Raw genomic sequence first — 23,677 nt, forward strand, 5'->3', positions numbered from 1 at the left:
CTGCCCTTCCTTAATTTCAAATTTAATTAAATCCACAACAGAACCACACTGAAGAGAAAGGCCAGTTTTATTTACATAACATAACAATAGTAATAACAATAAGTGAGTTGCACTAAACCAACATCAGTCTTAACCACAAAATATTATTCTTGACCCCTTCAAAGAGCAGCCTTTTTTCCTACCCAGCCAGGAATAACATTCAATTTTGTATTAAAATAACTACTGCGACAGAACTCACAAATGAACAAATATATTTTTGGAAGTAAATCAGCACATTCAACATCACAATCATCACTACTATTTTTTTTCATAAACTGAGTAATCTTCCATCTTAACCCACAACATCAGCAGTGCTTAAATTTTATGTTTTTTAGATATTATAAAAATTACATATTAAGCTCTTAGGATGGGCAATGAGGAATTAAGGTGCAGATTACAAAAACCTGGGGCATCAATAGGTTAAAGGGGCAAGATCAGAGAATGCAAGTGGTAGAATCAGGGTTTTCAAGCAGTTCCTTCCCTCCCAGGTTATATTCAGACTGGAGGCCTGCCTCCGGCAGAGTCAAAGGAGGAGCTTGCCTGGAGCAGCTAGTCTGGAAGGAGAGCCCCACTACTTTATTAACCAACTGCCGACTGTGGTTGCCTCAGACTCAGACTAAAATCTACTCACAGCCCGAGAGCTTTCAGAATCTTTAGATTATGATGTTCACTGACCACAAAATCATTCTATATGCTTGCAGAGTTAAGCACATATATTGGTTATTTGAGACTCAGAATTACTGAATTTCTGAGAGGCCTCCACCAAAGCTGAAAGGCAATCCACAATGTCAGTTGAATATTAGATACTTAAAACTATGTTCTCCCAATAGTGAATTTTCTAATCAATCCCTAAGAGTACTTACTGGCCATTAATTCACTGTTTTCACTTTCGCATAGCAATTCTCTTCCCATGATGCCCTTTACACACACACACACACACACACAAATGCACATGCACACACACAACCTTCTCAGAGTAAAACCTGACCGCCTTTGTTTTGGATGGAATCCATCCTTACAAAGAGATAACATTCCTATACTAATGCTCACTCTTTCTACTTTAGTTTTTATTTTCTTTAACTCTTATTTCTCCTTGAAATATGTTTGCATTTCCAAAACCTTGAAAATTCTTCCTCTTTGAAACCATTGCTCCACTTTAATCACTGTCCTATTCTTTGGTATTATTTTATAGCTAAGATCCTCAAACAAGCAACCTACCTCCAGACCCCACTGCTCTCACAGACCCTCCCTTACTTCCTTAACCTCCTGTCATCTGATTTATGGACCCATCAATATTCTGACACTGCTCAATTAAATCATTTTTCTAATTGAATTGCATTTTTTTATTCGGATCCTCTTCAAATTCTCCACTACACTTTATACAGCTTATCTCATTTTTAGTTTCCATACTATCTGTGATTTTTTTTTTCTCTGTATCTCCCACCAACTGGGCTTTTTCTTCTTTCTACCCCTCAATTTAGTGATTCTCTTTGTTGTCTATCTGCTGATTTTCCTCTATACTTACATATTTTTTTTTTTACATTCAAGTGTTTTAATTATCTCCTCTACACCAAAATTCTTATCTCCTGGACATCTTACATCTTATCTCCTACTTTATCTCCTGTTCCATTCTCCAAAATTTATTATAGGACCCTTAGTTATTTACTTAAAAAAAGGACTGTTCATGCTTCTACCTATATGTCAGGCAGGCATTCTTCTAGACACCGAAAATAGACTAGTGAAAAAAATAAAAGTAAAAATTACCTGTCCTCAAGCAGTATGCATGCTATTGAGGGAGAGAGATAATAAACAGGTAACAGTAAAATATTAATATAATGGAAATGAATGTTAAAGGGAAAACATAAAACAAAGAAGGAATATGTGAAATATCAGGGGTACACTTGAAATTTTAAATAGGCTGTCAAGTATGGACTACAGGGACAAATGTAGAAGCTAATATACCATTTAAAAAGTACTGCAATAATCCAGGAGAGAGATGATAGTAACATGGACCATATATAAGAAGAAGGAACCAAGATTAATACCAAAGTTTTTTATCCAAGTGACTGGAAGAATGTAGCCCCATTAACCAATATAGAAAAGTGAGCAGAAGTTGCACACTAGCAGCAGAGTTTTAAGCACTTCAAGTGGGAGTTGTCTGAGAGATAAATGTATGTTGAATGGGCAGCTGGATATATAGGTCTGAAGTTAAGAGGAAGATCCTAGCTGCACAATACAAATTTTGTTGTCATAAACATAAAAATGGTATTTAAAACCATGAGAGGGAAATTACATGACCTTGGAAGTGACTATAGGTAGAAAAGAAAGAAGGTGTAAGGATTAGAATTCAGGAAAATAAGGAGGAACTGGCAAAAGTAACTGAGAAGGAGTAGTCAGAGACATCAGAGAAATGATGGATACTAAGGGAAAAAAGCAATTCTAGGAGAAGGGTATCAATTGCATTCAATGCAATGGGTAGTGCAAATATGAGAATTGGTAATCAAAATTACCAATATGAATGTCTTTGGTGACCTTGACAAAAGGAATTCCAATGGACTATGAGAGAAAAACCTGACTGCAGTAAATACAAGAGAGAATGGTAAGAAAGAAATTGGTAACAGTAGATAGAGAACTTCCTCAAGAAGTTTTGCTATAACGGATAGAAAAAACTTGGGAATATAGCTGTAGAACAAAATGGTATCAAGTGAGAGTTTTTATGATGAGTGAATTAATAGCATGCTTATATGCAAATGAGATAGAAAATATATGATGCTATTGAATATATGGAGAAATGCAGAACAGGCAAAAATGGATGGGATTTATGCACAGATGGAGACACAGCCTGCGTAGAAACATGAATGAGCACAGTAACAGGAGAGACTGTGCAATATGAGAGTATAGGTACTCTTAAGTGTGTGATACATCACTAGGAACTTACAGAAGTTCTCTTTAAAATGCTTCAGTTTTTTCAGTGAATGAGGAAACTGAGACATCAACTGGGAGTAAGGATCAAGGATGAGATACTAGGGGTTTGAAGAAATAGAGGAAATCATGAAAAATCATCCAGGAGAGTGGAAGGGAAAATGGATGAAGAAAATATAGTATGCTTGCATTAAGAGACTCCCTTAAAGCTATTGATAATGAATTTAAAATAAGATCAGTTATCAGAGCTGTGCATTTTCCTTTATTTTTTCTTTTCTTTTAAAAAAAAAAAAAGATTTTATTTATTTATTTATTTGAGAGAGAGTGAGACTGAGAGAGCGAGCCTAAGCGGGCAGAGGGAGGGGCAGAGGGAGAGGGACAAGCAGACTCCCCGCTGAGCAGGGAGCCCAATGCGGGGCTCAATCCCAGAACCCCGGGATCATGACTTGTGCCGAAGTCCAATGCTTAAGCAGCTGAGACACCCAGGCGCCCCTCCCTTTGTTTTTTCAATTACATTGAACTGTACTCATGTTAAGTGCATTGCGGAAAGAAAGTTTTACTTTCTTTGAGTTACAGTTTCATCAGGAAAATATGATGAAGCAAGAGAGGCATGGGAGTTGATGATGTATGCAAGGGAGTGATTATAATGATTGGACACAAAATTTAAGGTGGGTATAGAAGAAAATGAGGGGATAGAAGACTATTAGAAAATGAGGGGAAGTATGAAGCTGGTAGGATTGAGGCTAACCAGGTCTAGGTGGGGTTGAGGAATGCTATAGTTAGGATAATAAGGGTAATGTCTCAAAAGATAGGAGTTGAGAATCAAAGAGATGGATATTTGAAACTGAGTTGATGGCAGGGTCATTGCAACTGGGGGAAAAAGGCCAAGGGAATGAGCATTGAAGTAAGGCTGAGGTAGAGAGGAAAACACCATCATTTGGGGAATAAAGGTCAAGGAACTGAGAAGCCATAGTGTTAGAAAGTTTATCTGTGTGGATATTGAAATCACTAAGAATTATGAAAGAAGGCATGTTAGAGAGCATGACAGTGCCCCAGGGTGATGTAGAGATGACCACTACAAAGAGTAATGTTGGTATTTTCTAATTATAAAAATTGCAAAGTGATGATGATTAGGAAAGAAGGAGGAAAAGTAAGCTGCGAGCAGGAATGATTAACAAGGAAGACACATATCCCTTTGCAAATGTGTATTCATTCATTCAGTTGCTCAAGCATATTTTTGAGGTGTGTGGATTATGACAGGCACTATGCTAAATGTTTACATTCAGTGTCTAATTTTGACTCATGAAATAACTTTATGATGTAGGAATTATTATCTGCATTTTTATAGTTGAGCAAGCTGAGGTTAAATAATTTACTCAAGGTTATTCAGCTATTGTTTACTCTCTCTTATATTGTGTTTCTTTCATCCCAAAGTAATACCAGAGCAAGTTTCTTAACATGGAGGGATGACCACTTTGGCTGTGGCAGTGAGAAAAGCTCTGCAGACCCACTCCCTAGGGAAAAAACTGATGAAAATTACACACATACAAAAAAAGCTTTAAATATCTGGAAGCTGTCCCAAGGCTTACAACAAATCAGGAAACATTTCTTCTTCAAGAAAATTTACTGAAATGGTAGATTTGTAGATTTGGAAAACAACAAAAACAAAAACAAAAAATAATGAGAGTCTGCGGCTCTTGAGCCATGACCTGACCCCTTTCTGTCTCCCTCTCAGCTAAGCATGACAGAAGATCTACCCTGTGCAGGTACAGCTGCAAAGATAGGAATCCCACTCCCCCACGCTCCTAGTCAAGAGTTATGATTTCTCCTTGGAAGGGGCAGGCCACCAGCATTTCCTATTTCCTCCAGCTCCATGTTATAAAAACTAAATTCCAGATGACTGCATCTAAGAGTTCAAGGGCACCCTTTCTCTACCAAGTCCCCACTTGCAGGTCAGATGCTTTACCCCAGATACAGCCGACCAAGAATAATGTCCTTATTAACACTTCAGGTTGCTTATAATGGGGAGACTCCACATGGGGAGAGGTGTGTGGGAAAGATAAGAGGCTACTTATTCCCCTCCGTACCCCACTCATGAAGCAAGGATGTCACTCTGAAGAAGTGGGCTACTCTCTCCATCCCCAGTTCCAGAACGGTGGCTCAGAGATTGTCCTCAAGGGAAGCGGAGCGCCATAATGGAGACCACCAGGGATCTCTCTTAAAGGAACTAAAGTTCAAGTCTAAGATTGCTCTCAAAAATAATGGAGATTTTGGTCATAAGCAATAAGAAGGGGCTAAGAACTCCATGAGATCAACAAGCAAGATGCAACATCAGCTAGTTTATAATTGAGAACCAGGGTAAGAGAAAACTAGGAAGAACTCTCCTAGAATTAGAATAAATCTTAAAGACTAGTCTCAAAACTATCCCTGTGAAGGGGCTCAAATTTAGTTGGCCTGTGGGGGCACTTATGTTCCAGAGTATTGTAAAAAACAGTAGCAAAATTAGCTGGCATTTAGTAGCCTAGCCCTGGGGTGACCAGAGAAAAGAAAGTCTAAGAGAGCCTGATAAAACCACTGTCATCTCAGGTGACTGTGCACATGCTCAACTTTGTACCCACTGAAGACTGATATCAGTGACTTCACACTGTGGGGAAACAGACTTTACTAAAATAGTCCAGGAAAGTCAACAAACAAATAAGCAAGCGAGCAGCAATAATAAAAAGCCCTTAAGAGGTGGGAGAGATAGTATTTTGAGTTGCTACAGAATATAACTGAAAATTATGAGATATGCAAAGAAATAGGGAAGTGTGGCCTACACATGGAAACAAAAGCAAGCAATAGAAACTAATTGTGAGAGGGTCTAGTTGTCAGACTTAACAAAGACTTCAAAGCAGTCATCATAAATATGTTCAAAGAACTGAAGGAAATCACTCTTAAAGAAGTAAATGAAGGCATAATTACAAGGTCTCATCAAATAAAGAATATCAACAAAGAGAAAGAAACTTAAAAAGAACCAAATGGAAATTCTGGAGTTGACAAGATCACTGAAACAAAAAATTCTCTAAAGAGTCTCAACAGTAGATTTAAACAGGAAAAAGAATCAATGAGCTTAAAGACTTTACCTCATAGGGCATTATGTTAAGTGAGATAAGTCAGAGAAAAACAAATACTGTGTGATCTAACTTATGTGTGGAATCTGGGGGAAAAAATAAAAATCTCATAGACATAGAGATTAATTGCTGGTTGCCATAGGTGGGGGTTGGGAGCAGGACAAACCGGGAAAGGTGGTCAAAAGGTACAAAGTTCCAGTTATAAAATAAGTCCTGGGAATATATTGCACAGCATGGTAACTACAGCTAATACTGTATAATGTATTTGAAAGTTGCTAAGAAAGTAGATCTTAAAAGTTTTCATCATAAGAAAAAAAAATTGTTAACTATTTATAGGATGTTAATTAGACTTATTGTGGTGATCATTTCACAATATATACATATATAGAATTATTGGTATACACTTAAAAATAATACATGTCAATTATATCTCCACTTTTAAAAAAATAGCATGGCTGGGCTTGAGTGTTGGTAACTGGTAAGATAACTAAGTTAAGGGATATTTCATTGCTGGTGTGTACAGGATTTGGCATCTTAAAGAAAAAGAAGTATTGACTTATAGTTACCTAATTATAACATACAGATGCCTCTTCACAATGAAAATAATAATAAAGGAAGAAAGATCTCAAACCAGTAAGCTTTCTACCTTAAAACACTAGAAAAAGCAGAACAAATTAAACCTAAAGCAAGCAGAAGGAAAGAAATAATAAAGATTAGAGTGTGAATTAATGAAATGGAGAATAGAAATATAATAGAGAAAATCAATGAAATCAAAAAGTGGTTTTTTGAAAATATCAACAAAATTGATAAACCTTTAATTGGACTGAACAGAGGCATGAAAGAGGGGACATTACTATTGACCTTACAGAAATAAAAGGATTATAAGGTAATACTATGAATAATTACATGCCAACAAATTTGTTAACTCTGATGAAATAGAAAAATTCTTGAAAATGAAGTATTGAAGTTTACTCAAGAAGAAATAGAAAATCAGAAAGGGCCTTTAACAGGTAAAGAGATTGAATTAATATATCAGGGAACCCCAAGACCACCCTAAGGATGAATGATTCACTAGGAGACTTTCAGGACTCAGCACATAATTGTATTCATGGCTATGAAGACACCATGGCTAATGAGAGGATGCTAAACACAATAAGCAAAGGGAAAAGGTGCATGTGGCAAAGCACAAGGGAAACAAAGCATAAGTTTCCAAGGGTCATCTCTCACTGAAGTCATGAAGTGCATGCTTAATTCCCCCAACAAAAAGTTGTGACAACACATATGAAATGTTGATTAATGAGAGCTCACGAGAGACTCAACATCCTGAGGCTGGTCATATAACAGCTTCTGCCTAGTACATATCAACATTACAGACTCCCAGAAGGAAAGCAGGTGTTCGGCATAAGCCACATTGTTTGTGCAAATAGGTAAGACACAGTGAGCCACTCTTACCAACTCTGGGAATGGTGGGAACTCTCCCCAAATCCAAGTGCCCAGATACCAGCCAACTGTAAGTTAACTTTCTTCTTAACAATTAGAAATTTTCAAATTTTTGCATAATTAAAAAATTTAAAGCTTTTCACAAAGCAAAGCCAAGATCCATTTTCCCCCACTGGTGAATTCCACCAAGCATTAAAAATAAATAAATAAAGCATTAACATCAAATTTTCACAGACCCTTCCAAAAAGAAGAGGAAAGAACATGTCTCAACTCATTATATAAGGCCAGTATTACTTTGATACCAAAGCCAGAAAAACACATCACAAGAACAGAAATCACCAACTAATTCTCTAGTGACTATCTATGCAAAAATTCTCCAAAAAACCCTTACACTGAGTCTTACTATTTGCAGAAGATATGTTCTATGAAGTCACTGAGAACCCTGAATTAGTGAATGCTGAGCCATTGCTCATAAGAGAAATACAGGGTTAGGTTCTCAAGAACCTCTGGTCATAACATTTTCATCAACTGATCAATAATAGCTTTGTTTTATGTGTGTTTCTGTTTAAAGGCACTTTATTTAATATATATTGCTGACTCATTAACATTGAACTCATGGCCAACAGCACTATAACTCATGCCTGAATAAAGCTTATCTAACAAGCATTTTCTCTGTAAGGCACATCACAGCCTTCTTGCACTTCAAAGCATTAGACAGCACTTGAGAATGAAAGTTGGAAGTCATTTTAAACACCAAATCATCAACAAATGGCACAAATACATGGAAAATATGACACTAAATAGGCCACAAAAAGGATACTTGTTTAAAGTATGAAAGATGAAATAAGAAAGCAGATTATTGTCTTTTTCAACTTCAGCTTGAAATGTGCACCTTTGGGTAACAAATTTTTCACTGTTCTGTGCATGTTCACAAATGACCACAAAAGTGCCACAAATATTGATTTGGGAATTACGAGTAGATTTTAGTGAGTAAGTGAATTTGCAAATATGGAAACTGCAAATAATGAGGATTGATTGTACTAACAAAGAGATTCTAGCAACATATAAAAAGAATTCTACAACATGAGTAAGTGGGATTTATCTCAGGAATGCAAGTTGGTTTAACATCTGAAAATCAATTAATATAATACGCCATATCAATGGAAAATTGGATAAAAGCCACATAATCATCTCAATAGTTTCAGAAAAATCATTTGACAAAACCCAATATCCATTCATGATAAAAACATTCAACACATTCAACACAACTGAAAATGGGAGAGAGTTTCCTCAACCTGATAAAAGCATTTATGAAAAGCTACCATTATACTTAATGATAAAATACTGAATTCTCCCTAAGGTTAGCAGCAAGAAAAGTATGTCCTCTCTCACTACCTTTATTCAACATTGTCCTGAAGTTTCTAGCCAGGTCAATTAGGCAAGAACATGAAATAAAAGGCATCCAGATTGGAAAAGAAAAATAAGATTAACTCTTTTTACAAGTGACATGATCTTATACATAGAAAATCATAAGGAATTAACTAAAAATATCATTAGAACTAATAAATGAATTCCACATATTTGCAGAGTTCACTTCATATACAAAAATCAATACACTAGAAATAAACAATTTAAAAATGAAATTAAGAAAAACAATTCCATTTATTATGTCATCAAAATGAATGAAATACTTGGGAATAAAATTTTAAAATAAAGACAGAACATGTACCTGAAAGTACTAAACACTGTTGAAAGAAATTAAAGAAGATCTAAATAAATTCAAAGACATTCTGAGTTTCTGGATCAGAAACCTTAATATTGGTAAAATGGCAATACTCCCCAAATTTACAGATTCAATGTATTACACCTAAAAGCCCCAGCAGGATTCTTTTTAGAAACTAATAGGCTATTCTTAAAATTCATATAAAAATTCCTGGTACCCAAAATAGGCAAAAGTCTTGAAATGGAAGAACAATGTTGGAAGATACACTTCACAATTTCAACACGTAAAACAAAGCTATAGTTATTGAGAAGGTGTGGTACTAGAATAAGGGTAGACACAAAAATCAATGCAATAGAACTGAGAGACCAGAAATAAACTCTCACATGAACAGTTTAGTTAATTTTGGACAAAGGAACCAAGACAATTCAATTGTGAAAGAACAATCGTTTTTGGCAAATGGTATTGAGATAACTGATTATTCACATGCAAATAATAAAGCTGGACTACTGCCTCACACCACACAAATGGATCATAAACCTCAATGTAGGAGTTAAAACTATACAATTCTTAGAAGAAAACAAAGGAGTAACTTCATGAATGTTGGCCAGCCAAAGCCTTCTTACATATGACATTAAAGTAAACGTGAGAAGAGAAACAACAGATAAACTAGACTTCATCAAAATTAAAGCATTTTGTGTTTCAAAAGATATATCATCAAGATAATAAAGGCAGCTCACAGAACAAGAAAACATATTTACATATATACATTTGATAAGGGATTCCTATCCAGAGTATGTAAAGAAATTTATAACTCCGTAGTCAAAAGATACATAACACAACTTTAAAGTGGGCAAAGGATCTGAATAGCTATTTCTCCAAAGAAGATATACAAATGACCAATAAACACAATGAATGATAGTTATTCAACACCATTAGTCATTAGGAAAATAGCGTTCCTGGGGCAACCACAAGTCTTTGAGACGGACACTGAAGAGCAGGCTTGGAGAGGACCTGGTGCAGGCACTGGGACTGAGCAAGGGTCCTGGCCTGGAGGTATGAAGGCGCTGCCTCCAGGACACCTACCTACCGGGGCCCCAGCCTGCAGTACAAGAGACTAGAGAGGGAGGAGGGATCAGCAGAATTTGGGCCTCTTCTCAACCCCAGGGCCACTCTGTGCCCAGTGGACAGTGCCTTGAGCAGTATTAGCTGTGCATGCCTGTGTGCAAGTGTGTGTGTGTGTGTGCGTGTGTGTACACGTACTTGTATGAGCTCCCTAAATACGTGGAGTATAATAAAGTTTTCCTAGCCAAAAAAAAAGGAAAATATAGATCAAGGCCACAATAAGATACCACTTCGCATACAGTTGGATGGCTAAAATAAAAAAGACATATTTTAAAAAACTTGGCAAGGGAATGAAAAATTGGAACCCTTGTACACTGCTGGTTGGAATATATACTGTTGCATCCAACTTTGGGAACTGGGCTGGCAGTTCCTCAAGATGTTCCTCTAAACATAGTTACCATATGACCTACCATTTCAACTCCTAGGTATATACCAGAAGAAATGAAAACATATGTCCATGCAAAAACTTGTACACAAATATTCTTAAAAGCATTACTCACTTCAGCCAAAAAAAAAAAAAAAAGGAAACAACCCAAATGTCTATCAACTGATCAGTGGATAAATAAATATGTCATCTTCATACAATGGGATATTATTTGGCAATAAATGGCCGAAATACTGATTCATGCTACAAGACGGATGAACATTAAAAACAGGCTAACTGAAGGAAATTAGTCACAAAAGACTACATATTGTATGATTTGTGTAAAATGCCAAGAATACAAAAATCTGTAGAGACAGAGAGGTCAGCAGTTGTCTCTAGCTGAGGTATGGGAGAGAAATGAGAAGTTACTGCTAATGAGAACAGGTGTTTATTTAGAGGTGATGAAATGGTTTACAGTTGGTTTTGGTGATGGTTGTAAAAGGTTGTGAGTATAAAAACCGTTGAATTGTATACTTTAAATGTGCTAGGTGTATGAGATGTGAGAGCCCAAAAAAGCTGTTACATATATATTAGAAACATCAGATACTTTTTTTTATACCCGTCCATGTCAAAGTCTGACAATACCTAGTGCTAGCATAGATCTCAATGCCATTCCCTAGTGCACACTCTAATCACTATTACATAGATTACTATGAGTAATCTACTACAGAAACTGTTTCCAGTTTTGATGAACCATCTGTTGCAATATTAATTTTATTAAAATACTATTTTCATTAAATCACTCCCTTGCTCGATATCAATAAATCTCTAATCTCCACAGTCTGCCATTTAAGACCCATAATCAACTGGCCGTTGTTACCCATCATGTTAGGCAGAATAACAGACTCTCAAAGATGTCCATATCCTAATTCCCCAAACCTTTAAATATGTTACTTTTCATGGCAGAAGAGACAGTGCAGACAAGATTAAATTAAAGTTCTTGAGATTATCCAGGATTATCCAGTCTGGCCCAATGTACTCACAAGCATCCCTCTAAGTGAAAGAGGGAAGCAAGAGAGTCAGAGAAAAGATGCCACAAAGGGACCAGTGGTTGGAGAGATGTGTGCCACAATCTAAGGAATGTGGGCAGCCTCTAGAAGCAAAAGAGACAAGGAAACAGTTCTGCCCTAGAGCCTCCAGAAGGAACGAGACCCTGCTGACCCATTTTTTTTTTTTTTTACTCTGACATTCAGAGCAGTAAGATAATAAATTTGTATTGTTTTAAGCTGATACATATGTGGCAATTTGTTATAACTGATAAGAAATGAATACACCCATGCAGCCATCTTACTATGGTTTTTTTTGCTCTTTTCACATCTCTGACATGAATGACCCTTCTCCACTTATCTGGAAATTCCTTTCTTTTCCTTACTGCCGACAGAGGAATTTCTGCCTGAATACAAAAACCCTTAAGAACTTTCTTCCCACTAACTCCACCTCCACGGAATTTTAATTCTGACTAGAGATTTCTTCAGAATGTACTTTTGTCATCTACAAATTACTAACACGTGCATTATCTAGGGACAATCATTGATTTTAAAGTTAGACACGGAAGGCATGTGGCACATCAGATGGAAACAATGTAGTGTAGTGTTAGTGTGCTGAAGGACCAACTTTTTCCCCAAAAGCCCTGATTTACAGTGTTTACTGATTAAATGCTCCCAAGGAGACTGATTTCAATCATCATATCATACACCTTAAACTTGCACAATGTTGTATGTCAATTATATCTCAATAAAGCTGGAAAAAAAATAAAAGACTACCAGTGGTTTGACCACCAGATCACAAAATCCCTGAATATTTAATAATATTTATAATATTTAATAATATCTTTAGTGAGCTGTCTCAAAGCCATCAGATTCTTCTCTTAGTTCTTTCTTTCCAAACTATGGTTATAAATGTGTTCTCAAGTACAGAAAAAATATGCTTATTTTTTGGCTCTATGCCTAATGGCACTTAATAACTATTTCTGAGTCTTTGACCATTTACTAGGTGAGGACTCACCAGTGGGGAGGTCTTTTCCCTACCATTAACTTGCATTGGTATTCATGAAAATACCTTACACTCGTGGAGAGGGAATTTCTCCCTACATCCCACTCGCTATCACATCTTTTACACAGTTATAGAAATATTTTTAGTCAATAAAGAAAACAATTAACAATCATTAAGTTTAAAAGTAAAAAAAAAAGAGAGGGTAAAAGTCTCAAACTCCCAATTATCAGCTACATGAATAGAACGTGGTCATTTATCATCAGTGGAGAGGAAATCAGGCATTCTGTAGCTGTGCAGAGCCTTGGTACCACCCACTGCAGGCCACAGTTCTTTCCCAGTGTGTGCCTTCTTTATTATGTCCCCCACTGATTTGATTCATGTTCATTCACTGGACAAATACTTGCAGACTCTCAAGAATGCTCAAAACAGGAAGCAGAGATATTTTTCAGGGCCACCTGGGCACTCACTCTGCTTTCCCACTCCCGCTCCTCACCTCCACTCTATTAGTTTTCTAGTGCTTCACCATAACCACAAAATTAGTAGCTTAAGACAATACCCATTTGTTACTGTATAATTCTGTTGGTCTAAAGTCAAGCATAGAGTGGCTGAGCTGAGCTTTCCCTTATGATATCACAAGGCTAGAATCAAGGTGTTGGATAAACTGAGTTCTCATGGGGGAAGCTTGAAGAAAAATCCAGTTCCAAGACCATTCTTATTATTGGCAGAATTTAGTTCTTGCAGTTACGGGACTGAGTTTCTGTCTTCTTGCTGCTCCTAGTTGGCTGGGGCTGCTCTAGGATCCTAGACATCATCAAAATTCCTTGCAACATAGCTTCTTCATGTTTAAGTCAGTAATGGTATGTCAAATCTTATGGACCAAATCTCTGACTTCCTCTTCTGCAACCAGATGGAGACAACTCTCAGTTTTTAAAGGACCTGTGGTTAGCTAAGTCTCACACAGATAATCTCTTTAAGGTCAACTGTGCCATTTAACACAAGCTCATCACAGAAATAAAATTCATCATATTCACAGTCCTGGGGATTATTCAGGGCTCGTACATAGAAGAAAGGAAGACAAAATTTTGAAGGTCATCCTTAGTCTTTCCGATGCTGACCTTGGTTTCAAGAACGGGATAAATTGATATGGTAAATATAAAGAGAAACATGTAGATTATTAGCATAAATTCTTGTGGAATGGAGCTTCCTAAATCCAAGATCCTAATCTGGGCCAAAAGTGTTACCAGAAACTATGTTCTGCTTTTAGGATCACAGTGAGCCATGGGAAGCTACACTGGTAAGTGAGATTTACACAAGGTAGCCACATCAATTTTTATAAAATTTCATTTATATAGATAATTAAATCAGGATCTTAATTTACTTCAGGGCAGGAGGCGGTTTCTGGTCTAGAATCATTGCTTCAGTTGGTGTCAAAAGGGAGATGAGACACCTGTAAAGACAGAAGTAGATGCTTCTTGTTTTCGTGAGGCTTGTAGTCTAGTAAGAAACATACACGAGGAAATAGCTGATAAGAAGAAAATGCGTTGACTATGTCCTAGGCAAAGGGAGCAATTTATGCAAGTGCCCAAATGAGATGGTGTAGGCTTGTAGGCCCCTTGCAGGCCCAGATCATTTGAGGACTGCACTGAGGTTAAGGACGGCCAGGCAGGCCTGGGCCAGGAGGAGAAAATGTTCTCTTCCCCTTACCTCATGTTGCAAGGCCTAAATGCCTGGATCAGCAGGAAGTGGCTCTTGCCTAGCTTAAAGTGTATCTTTCTAAACAGAAGTGTTCTTTCTAAAGACAAAGAACATGTTGTCTCCAAAGGAAGGATGGCTAAGAGAATTCTTTATTCTGCAAGCATAAACAGGATGTATTTTGTTCTTATTGAATTTTGTGTATATTTCACTTCACGGATGTTGGCTTGATACTTTAAGTATACACTGTTATGTTTATCAGATCACTGCAAGTATATAGCTACGTGAGAAATAAACGGCAGTATGCAGTTGCAAGTGCTGCCTTTGCTCTGCATCCCCTGTGTCCTGGTGATTTCGTAGACCCTTACCCAGGGACCCCAACGCACTAGACGTTGACAATTGGCGCCCGAACAGGGACCCTGAAGGACGTACAGGAAGGGTGAGTAACTTAATTAAGTACAGGGTTATGGGACAAGAAACTTCTACTCCTTATGTTCGAATGCTGAAGCATTCACTTGCTGTCTATGGTATCACTGTCGCTTCTAATGATATTGAGCTGTGCTTGAAGGTGGTTCGAGAATGGAATCCTTGGTTTCCAGAGGAGGGAACTTTAGACATGGATAATTGGCGGCGAGTTCGACATAATGTCGAGAAGGCAATGAGACAGGGAGAAAAAATTCCCATGCGGTTTTGGTCTATTTGGTCGATTATTTTTACAGTGCTTAAAGCGATGGAGGATGACCGCACGGTCGAAGACTTCCATAAGGAGATGGCTCCTTCTATACAAGACCTCCCTTTAGATACGGATGAGAAAAGGGCGGTAGAGAAAGATACCTTTAAGCTTACACCATCCCGTGAGCCTAGCGAGTGTGGTAATGAAGAACCAAAACCGAAAGTAAAGTCGGATCCCGAGGTGGAGCGTGTGTGGAAGGTTTTTCAGCAGGTTATGGCTATGACGGAGGAGTCTAAGAAACCCTCTAGAAAGCCCTCTGCTCCGCCTTTGCCGTCTGCACCAGCTCTTTCTTCTAAAAATCCTTTCCTTTCTGCTGCTTTAGCTGAGCTTGATGCGCTAGAGGATAGCGATGATGAGGGTGGCACAGGTAATTCTGTCTTTGCTTTTCCTGTTATCAGGCCTCCCCCAATCCAGGGGGTGGCACAAGCACCATATTATGAAGGAATAGGTATAGGAGATATTGGTCGCTTGAAAAAGGCAGTGTCTTTATATGGACCACAATCACATTATGTTAAGGAGCTAGTTAATGATCTAGCTCGACATTATAACAATTTTTCTCCTGAGGACTGGAGGGTCCTCTGTCGGGCTCTTTTAAAGGAGCCTGAATATCTGCAGTGGCAGATGTGGTTTTCTGAACTTTGTATGTATGTACATGTGGTAATAGATACATATTCTCAATTTATTTGGGCCACAGCACAAAGTGGCGAAACTGCACAACATGTTATCACCCATCTCTTAGAAACTTTTGCTGTGATGGGCTTACCATCTATTATTAAAACAGATAATGGACCTGCATATAGCAGTAAAAAATTTCAAACTTTCTGTGAACAATATGGTATCATGCATAAAACAGGCATTGAATACAATCCTCAAGGGCAAGCCATTGTAGAACGTGCGCATAATACTTTAAAGTTACAAATTAAAAAATTAAAAAGGAGGAAAAAGGACCATATTTTAGCATTCACTCAATCTAATGCGCGTTCTATTTTGCAACAAGCTCTGTTCGCATTAAATTTCTTGAATCTTCCGCAGGGAGATATCCTCTCCCGTGCAGAGAAACAGTTTATAGAAGGAGAGGTCGCTCCCCCTCCATTAAATGAACATATATGGCTTAAACCGACTGCAGATGCAGACTGGCAACCGGGGCTATTACTTTACAGGGGGAAGGGTTATGCTTATGTCTCCACAGAGGATGGACGGACCTGTTTCTGGCTCCCCGCACAATGGATCCGGTCGAGGGCCAATTCGAACGGCACCGTATCCCACCAGGCGACGGATGGGGAATCCAGACCAAGATGAACTTCCGTTACAGGCCATGGCACATCTGAATTTGGGAGGACGACGTCGCCGTCGGCAGATATTTGCTACTGCTTTGCCGACTTGGGGGCAAATTAAAAAGCTTAGTGGGGAGGGGCAAAAAAAATCCTGCAGCGAACGGGGAAGGCTTGTACGCCTGAAAATTTATTTTTGGCTATGTGTGCCTTGCTTACTGTATCAGATGCCGCTACGTTGGCCAATTTACTTCTTAAGCAACTTGAGGGACTAGATCCAAAAGGTATTATTCAGAGTTTGGGGCATACTGCTGGAGGAATGGGATTTGTATTGTTGATTGTTATCTTATGCTTTATGCTGTTGCATTTTTGCTATCTAAAGCTTTCCCAGAATTCTATGGCCATCCTTTGGAGGGCACTTTTATTAAAACAAAAGAAAAAGGAGGGAATTGAGATGGTGTAGGCTTGTAGGCCCCTTGCAGGCCCAGATCATTTGAGGACTGCACTGAGGTTAAGGACGGCCAGGCAGGCCTGGGCCAGGAGGAGAAAATGTTCTCTTCCCCTTACCTCATGTTGCAAGGCCTAAATGCCTGGATCAGCAGGAAGTGGCTCTTGCCTAGCTTAAAGTGTATCTTTCTAAACAGAAGTGTTCTTTCTAAAGACAAAGAACATGTTGTCTCCAAAGGAAGGATGGCTAAGAGAATTCTTTATTCTGCAAGCATAAACAGGATGTATTTTGTTCTTATTGAATTTTGTGTATATTTCACTTCACGGATGTTGGCTTGATACTTTAAGTATACATTGTTATGTTTATCTGATCACTGCGAGTATATAGCTATGTGAGTAATAAACGGCAGTATGCAGTTGCAAGTGCTGCCTTTGCTCTGCATCCCCTGTGTCCTGGTGATTTCGTAGACCCTTACCCAGGGACCCCAACGCACTAGACGTTGACACCCAAAGAAGAAAAAGGGTATAGTGCATTGGAGGACCTGCAAGTGTCCCAATATAATTGGAAGGTGAAGGAGGGATGGAAGCAGCGGCTAAGAGGTAAGGCTGGAGAAGCAGGTAAGTGAAAGTTCATGGAGATCCAAATACACTACATAAAGGTAATTGAGCCTAAAAGTAACTGGGAGTCCAGCAATTCCATAAATAGGAATTTGTTCTAAGGAGATAATAAATCAATAAAGATTCATGGATGAGAATATTTACTACAGCATAATATAAAAGCCATCCATGTTCCCTCCCCCATAGAAATAAACTCAGTGTTCATCAAAAGGGGATTGATAAAAGTATTGATGGCATTGGCCGCCTTAAAAATGATGATATTCATTCCATTTCATTGACATGGAATAACACTGTATTAAGAATAAGAATATGAAGGAGGAGTAAGAGAAGTAGCATAGTATTCATTATGCACCAGGCAGTGAGATCAGCTCTTAACCAAGTATTGTTACGTCCGATCCTCTCAACAATCCAATGAGGTAAAAACTGCAATTGTTCCTATTTTATAAAAGAGGAAACTGAAGCACAAATGGGTAGATGAACTGCCTAAGTCCACACATTTTTTAGAAGCAGAGCCAGGAATAAAACCCATGTGGAGGCAGAATAAACCAATCTATGTTTCTAACTTGAATTCTGAAAAACAATAAAATACAAGGGGAAAAGGGAAACAAGGAATGGGAGAGGACAAGGAAAAGGAGGGAGAGAAACAGGGAGGGAGAAAGAGAGACAGAAACAGAGAATGAACAATGATCACCAGAAAATCTTAAGAGTAGTTATCTCTGAGTTGTAAGATTTTAGGTAATTTTTTCCTTCTTTCTATTTTTCTGAGTTTGGATTTTTACAGAGAGCAATTTGATTTTTTTTAATTAATAGACTTTTTCAAAAGATCAGTTTTCAGTTTACAGATAAACTGAGCAAAAACTACAGAATTCCAATATACCTCTCTCCTCCCTCACATGTTTCTATTATGAAAGCCTTGCATTAGTATGGTACATTTCTTATAATTGATGAGCCAATATTGGCACACTATTATTAACTAAATTCTAGAGTTTACATTACTGTTCACTCTTTGTGTTGTACATTCTGTGGGTTTTGACAAATGAATAATGTCATGTATCATCATTACATTATCACACAGAATAATTTCTCTGCCCTAAAAATTCAAAATAAATTCTGAAAGGCAAATAATCATCACACATATAAAGGATTTAGGGTAAGTGTAAGAGTCAAGTTTAGTCCGATTTCCCTGAATCTAGTCATTTCTGTCATACAGGGATATGCTCTCATTTTGCAGAGGGAGGTCCTATATAAGTTGTTTCTCTCTCTGCCTTGTTCTTTAAACTGGTTAACTGTAAGTTCAGGGAGTTGCATTCTTTTACGATGGGCAAATCAAGCACAAGAAGAGCAAAGCCCTACAATGCCCCAAATCCTCTTGATATTGATGCCTATACAAGTCCTTCCAGTAGGTCTTAGGGAAGAATTAAAACTCAATGAAATTATCATCTGTCGCCACAGTGTTAGGTTTCTGTACTTTTTGTTCAGTTTATCCATAAGCCTGAAACTGCTCTTTTACTTAAGGATATAGAACTGGAGTAACATTTTGATCCACGGCTAAAAGAAAAGTTATATGTAGGAAACACTGAAGTGTTTCCTTATTTGTCTGATTTATTAGGGAAGGAAGAAATACAGTTTCCTCTACTTACAGTTATATAGCTCACATTTTTGGTTCCTTGTATTTGGATACTATTTTTATAATGTTATTATTTATGACATTGTCTTTGTGCAAAACATTAGAATATTTATCAGAATTTTCTTTATCTTTAATATTTATCAGAATTTTCTTTATCTTTAGAAAATGTTGATTTTCTGTTGTTCATTGAATACCAGTGAAATTTAAATTTTTTTCTATGTCCTTAGAACAACTTACCACAATTTTAGCTTTTATGAACTAGAATTTTATATACAGTTAGCTATTTATTTTTTTTTTATCAGTTTTGCCTCCATCCCTTGTAATTTTTCTCTTTTTACATTGTGGATGATTTAGGACATTCAAGCAAATGAACTAAAGCAATTGTGGAAGTGGGTTAAATAGAGACTAATATACGATAGTGGACATTAAGGGGAGGAATAAAGAATAAATCTATAGTAACAAGAAACACATACAAAAATTCAGGCAGATTATCCAAGTAAAACGTAAATGCCTTTGAATTAAATTTCTCACTTTAGGTAATGAAAAATTGAGGGCTTCAGTGTATTGAAGGTATGGTAAGTTCTGCAAAATTAGTATACCTTCAGTGTATACTGCAACTCAAATGGAAAACATAATCATAGGATGGGTGCCTAATTAATTAAACAAGAACAAAAACATACCATCGCTTAGAAAAGTAAGGGTAATACCTTACCATAAGAATTTTTTTAACCCAATAACTATAAACTTCACTGATGCATCATGTAGTAGCAGGAATATATTTGCCAGTGGAGAATGTGTCTAAAAGGAAAAGTGAGTAAATTCATTGAGCCTTTTATAAAAAGAAAAAGAAAGAGAGAAAATTAGGAGTAGATAAAGGGTACACCAAATTTACCTATAAATTTGACCCGGAAAAAGTTTGTCATGAGTATGGACTTTTGAACAATCACTGGCCACTTTTTGCCCCTATTCAGCTGCTTCCCAGTGATTCCCAGAGCAATAGCTGAGTTCACAATTATCTCCTGAACTAGAGGCATCTCTACCCAACTGCCTACAGTACAACATTTCCACTCAGATCCCTAATGGGATTTCAGACTCAACAGGATCCAAACCAAACTTTTTGTCTCTTCTTTGCCCTACTTTGATTCAGATTGTCTCCTACTTCTGCATTCTGGGAGTGTTAGACAACATTTTGCCATTTGCACAAACTGGAAACATAGAGGTCATCTTGCATTCCTCCTTTTCCTCTCTATCCATCTCATCATGAAATTATGACAATGCTGCTTTTATTAATTTCACCGGTCTGCCCTGCCTTCATATCCTGTCAGCTGCCTCCTTCTAGCTCAACTACCTGCTCTCCTCTGCACGGATCCTCGCTTTATTCTGTATGCTCTCCTTTGTTCTATTTCCCCACAGATAATCTTTCATGCACCTTTTCAAAAACCCTTTAATGATTCCTTCTATAGGTTGATAAAGACCACATCCCTTTGAACAGAAAGCTACTTGTCATTGCTTCCAACATCTTACCTGTCCAAGACTCTCCTGAAACCCTATGCATCGGTGTAGGGAACTAGTTGCCTTTCGTGGAGCATATTACATTTGGTAACACCTTTGAGACTTTGTTTAAGTCATTTTCCTTTTCCAGAAAATCCTTTTACTTCTTTTCTATCTGATGAACTAGCCATTAAACAAGTCTCAGACACTACTCCAATTTGAGCTGATCTTTACACATGCGCAAAGATGAATCACTGACCACACTGGATTGTAATTGCTTGTTTGCTATGTGCTACATGAGAGCGGAGACCAGTCTTCTCCTCCCCTGTCCTCAGAAACCCCTGCTGATGTTCTACAATGAGCAAGGATTTTGTAATTATTTATTGAGAGAATAAAATGTTTACGACAGCCAGATTCTGAAGGACTTTGAATAACACAAAAAGGAGTTTTACTCTATAGACAGAGCTGTGAAGCATAGGAGGGATATAATCAAATCTATGTGTTAGAGAGAAAACTTGGGTAGGAGTAACGAATGGGCTAAAGATGGGATATATTTGTTGCAGGGTTGGCAGAAATGTCTAGAGACATTACTATGGATTTATTGGGATATTAGGTTGAAGAATGGGAGCATGATTCATGCAATATTGTATGTCAGGGCTGAATTACATTCTGAATATACAGTAAGAAAAAAATAAGAACTCTTAATCTGCTTCATATCCATGTCATATCCTATCCAGTATTGCAATTCTGATAACAGATATTAGGCAGGAAAGCATGATTACCATACTTTATAGTAATTAAGCAGATAAAGGACTTATGCATTTATTCCAAAAATACTTCTAACTTCTTATAATACTGTAATATGGCTGGATCAATCATAAATTTATAGAAACCAAGTTGTACTTGTTTATATTTAAGCTCTTGGAGCAATATTTTCCATGGTTTGACATGTTATTCTAGGATTTGGTGAAAGTATCCATGAAGATAAAGAATAAATATTAAAAAATATTTTTTTCTAAATTAGTAAAAGAAGATAACCAAATTTTCAACAATGAATTATCATATTAATGCCCAGAATTTCTGCCAGAAATTTTTTAACTTCATCTCAAGTTTTCTTAGATATGAATTGTAATATTTAATCAAAAAATTCTGTAAAGATTTAATCTAAACAAATTTCAAATAAGCTCATGATGTTTTCCAACATTTTATAACACAACCAAATTAAAAGACCATCCTTTGCTATTTTACAGAATTCAAACTTCCAAAGTAGTAAGGCTCAGGTAGGGCACATACTTCCATTAGAAAATGGATGAAAATAAAGTAAAAGTTCAGAAGAGTCAATAAAAATTTTACTGCTTCATAATATCCATATTATTTGTCAGAATATCTTTAAAATCCATAAGATTTTTTTCTGCAAAGCAGGTATAATTAGATATATTTTATCTATCTTACACATTTAATATAAAAGAATGAAAGACTTTCATACAATTCTAAGCTTTAATATGGAATTACTATTATCACCATTATCCTCATTTATGAGAAAAATAGATTGTGGTGAGGTAAGAAAGGTTAAGATAACACATTAAAAGTAAAAAAGAAATAATTCTCCTAAATTACATAACCTATAAGTAAATATACTAGAAATAGGGTAACTGCATTTCAAGGGGTCAGCACTGAATCTATTTTGTTCCATGAAAGGTTGTTTATGACAATCAATATTGCCACTCATTTTTGATGATCTTTTGTGTCCTCTGTGCCTCACATTAAATGCATCAACATGTTTGATTTTTAATTTAGGCTTGTTAAAGTAATTTAGTTCAACCTTCACTGAGGAAATGCTGTTATTTGCAATGACAGTGAATGCTATTTGGCCTCTAAGGGCAAATGGGACTGTCAGCCACATTGTCAAGGTTTGAGCTGACACAGTCAAGGAGCTAGTGAAGAGGGAGAATGGTGGGTTCCAGCTTTTAACAACATTGGGTGGTGGTATGCTGTGGATACATGTTGCTTTTTAGTTAGTTGCTGCTGTTGTTCATTTTTCTAAATTCATCACCTATTTTTGATTCTGTGAAAGTTTCCATTCTTCTCTTTATCACTTAGGGTAAATACCTCAGTCATGTTTGATTCTTCTGTCTTCCATAGCACCCATTCCAAATCATGCCAATCCACATTTCATGTCTAATCCAAATGTCCTCATCCTAATTCAAACTTTTGTCCCTTCACAAAATTGTGTTGTTTTCCAAAACATCATAATTGATCCCTCACCTTTACTTTCTGTGTGAGCCACACCACCAAATAGATTAACACTATGTTAATCTTTTAAAAAGTCTCATTTCCAATCATGTCTCCCCAGATCTTTAGTGTCTTATATAATCTACAAACTAATGCCTAAAATTCTTTGCCTACTCTTTTCTGGTTATTGTAGCACGAGGCACCATGAGCAGCAAAGTCTCCCATGACACCTGTAAGAGGCTCACAGGAAGTTTTTGCAGATGGTGGAGCTGCAGATCAGCTTGAAGAACTATGACCCTCAGACAGACAAACACTTCTCAGAAACTGTCAGGCTTAAGTCCACTTCTCGCCCCAAGTTCTCCATATGTGTTTGGGGGGACAGCAGGACTGTGATGAGGCAAAGGCTGTGGCTATTCCCCACATGAACATTGAGGCGCTGAAGAAACTCAACAAAAATAAAAAAAAAAATTAGTCAAGAAGCTGGCCAATAAGTTTTTGGCTTCAGGATCCCTGGTCAAGCAGATCCCATGAATCCGGGCCCAGACCTGAAGAAGGCTGGCAAGTTCCCTTCCTTGCTGATGTACAATGGGAACATGATGGCCAAAATGGATGACGTGAAGTCCATGATCAAATTACAGATGAAGAAGGTGCTGTATCTGGCAGTGGTCATTGGTCACATGAAGATAACAGATGATGTGTACAACATCCACTTAGTCAATTTCCTGGTGTCATTGCTCCAGAAGAATTGGCAGAAGATCAAGAGCACCATGGGCAAGCCCCAGAGGCTGTACTAA

At 37.3% G+C, this 23,677-nt stretch overlaps 1 pseudogene; it reads left to right on the top strand.

Annotated features, from left to right (window-relative positions):
- The first annotated feature begins 16,445 nt into the window (after nt 1-16,445).
- LOC118014869 lies at nt 16,446-23,677 on the top strand (annotated as a pseudogene).

Source organism: Mirounga leonina, unplaced genomic scaffold (genome assembly GCF_011800145.1).
Source record: "Mirounga leonina isolate KUSES-001 unplaced genomic scaffold, KU_Mleo_1.0 Mir_165, whole genome shotgun sequence".
NCBI classification, from domain to species: domain Eukaryota; kingdom Metazoa; phylum Chordata; class Mammalia; order Carnivora; family Phocidae; genus Mirounga; species Mirounga leonina.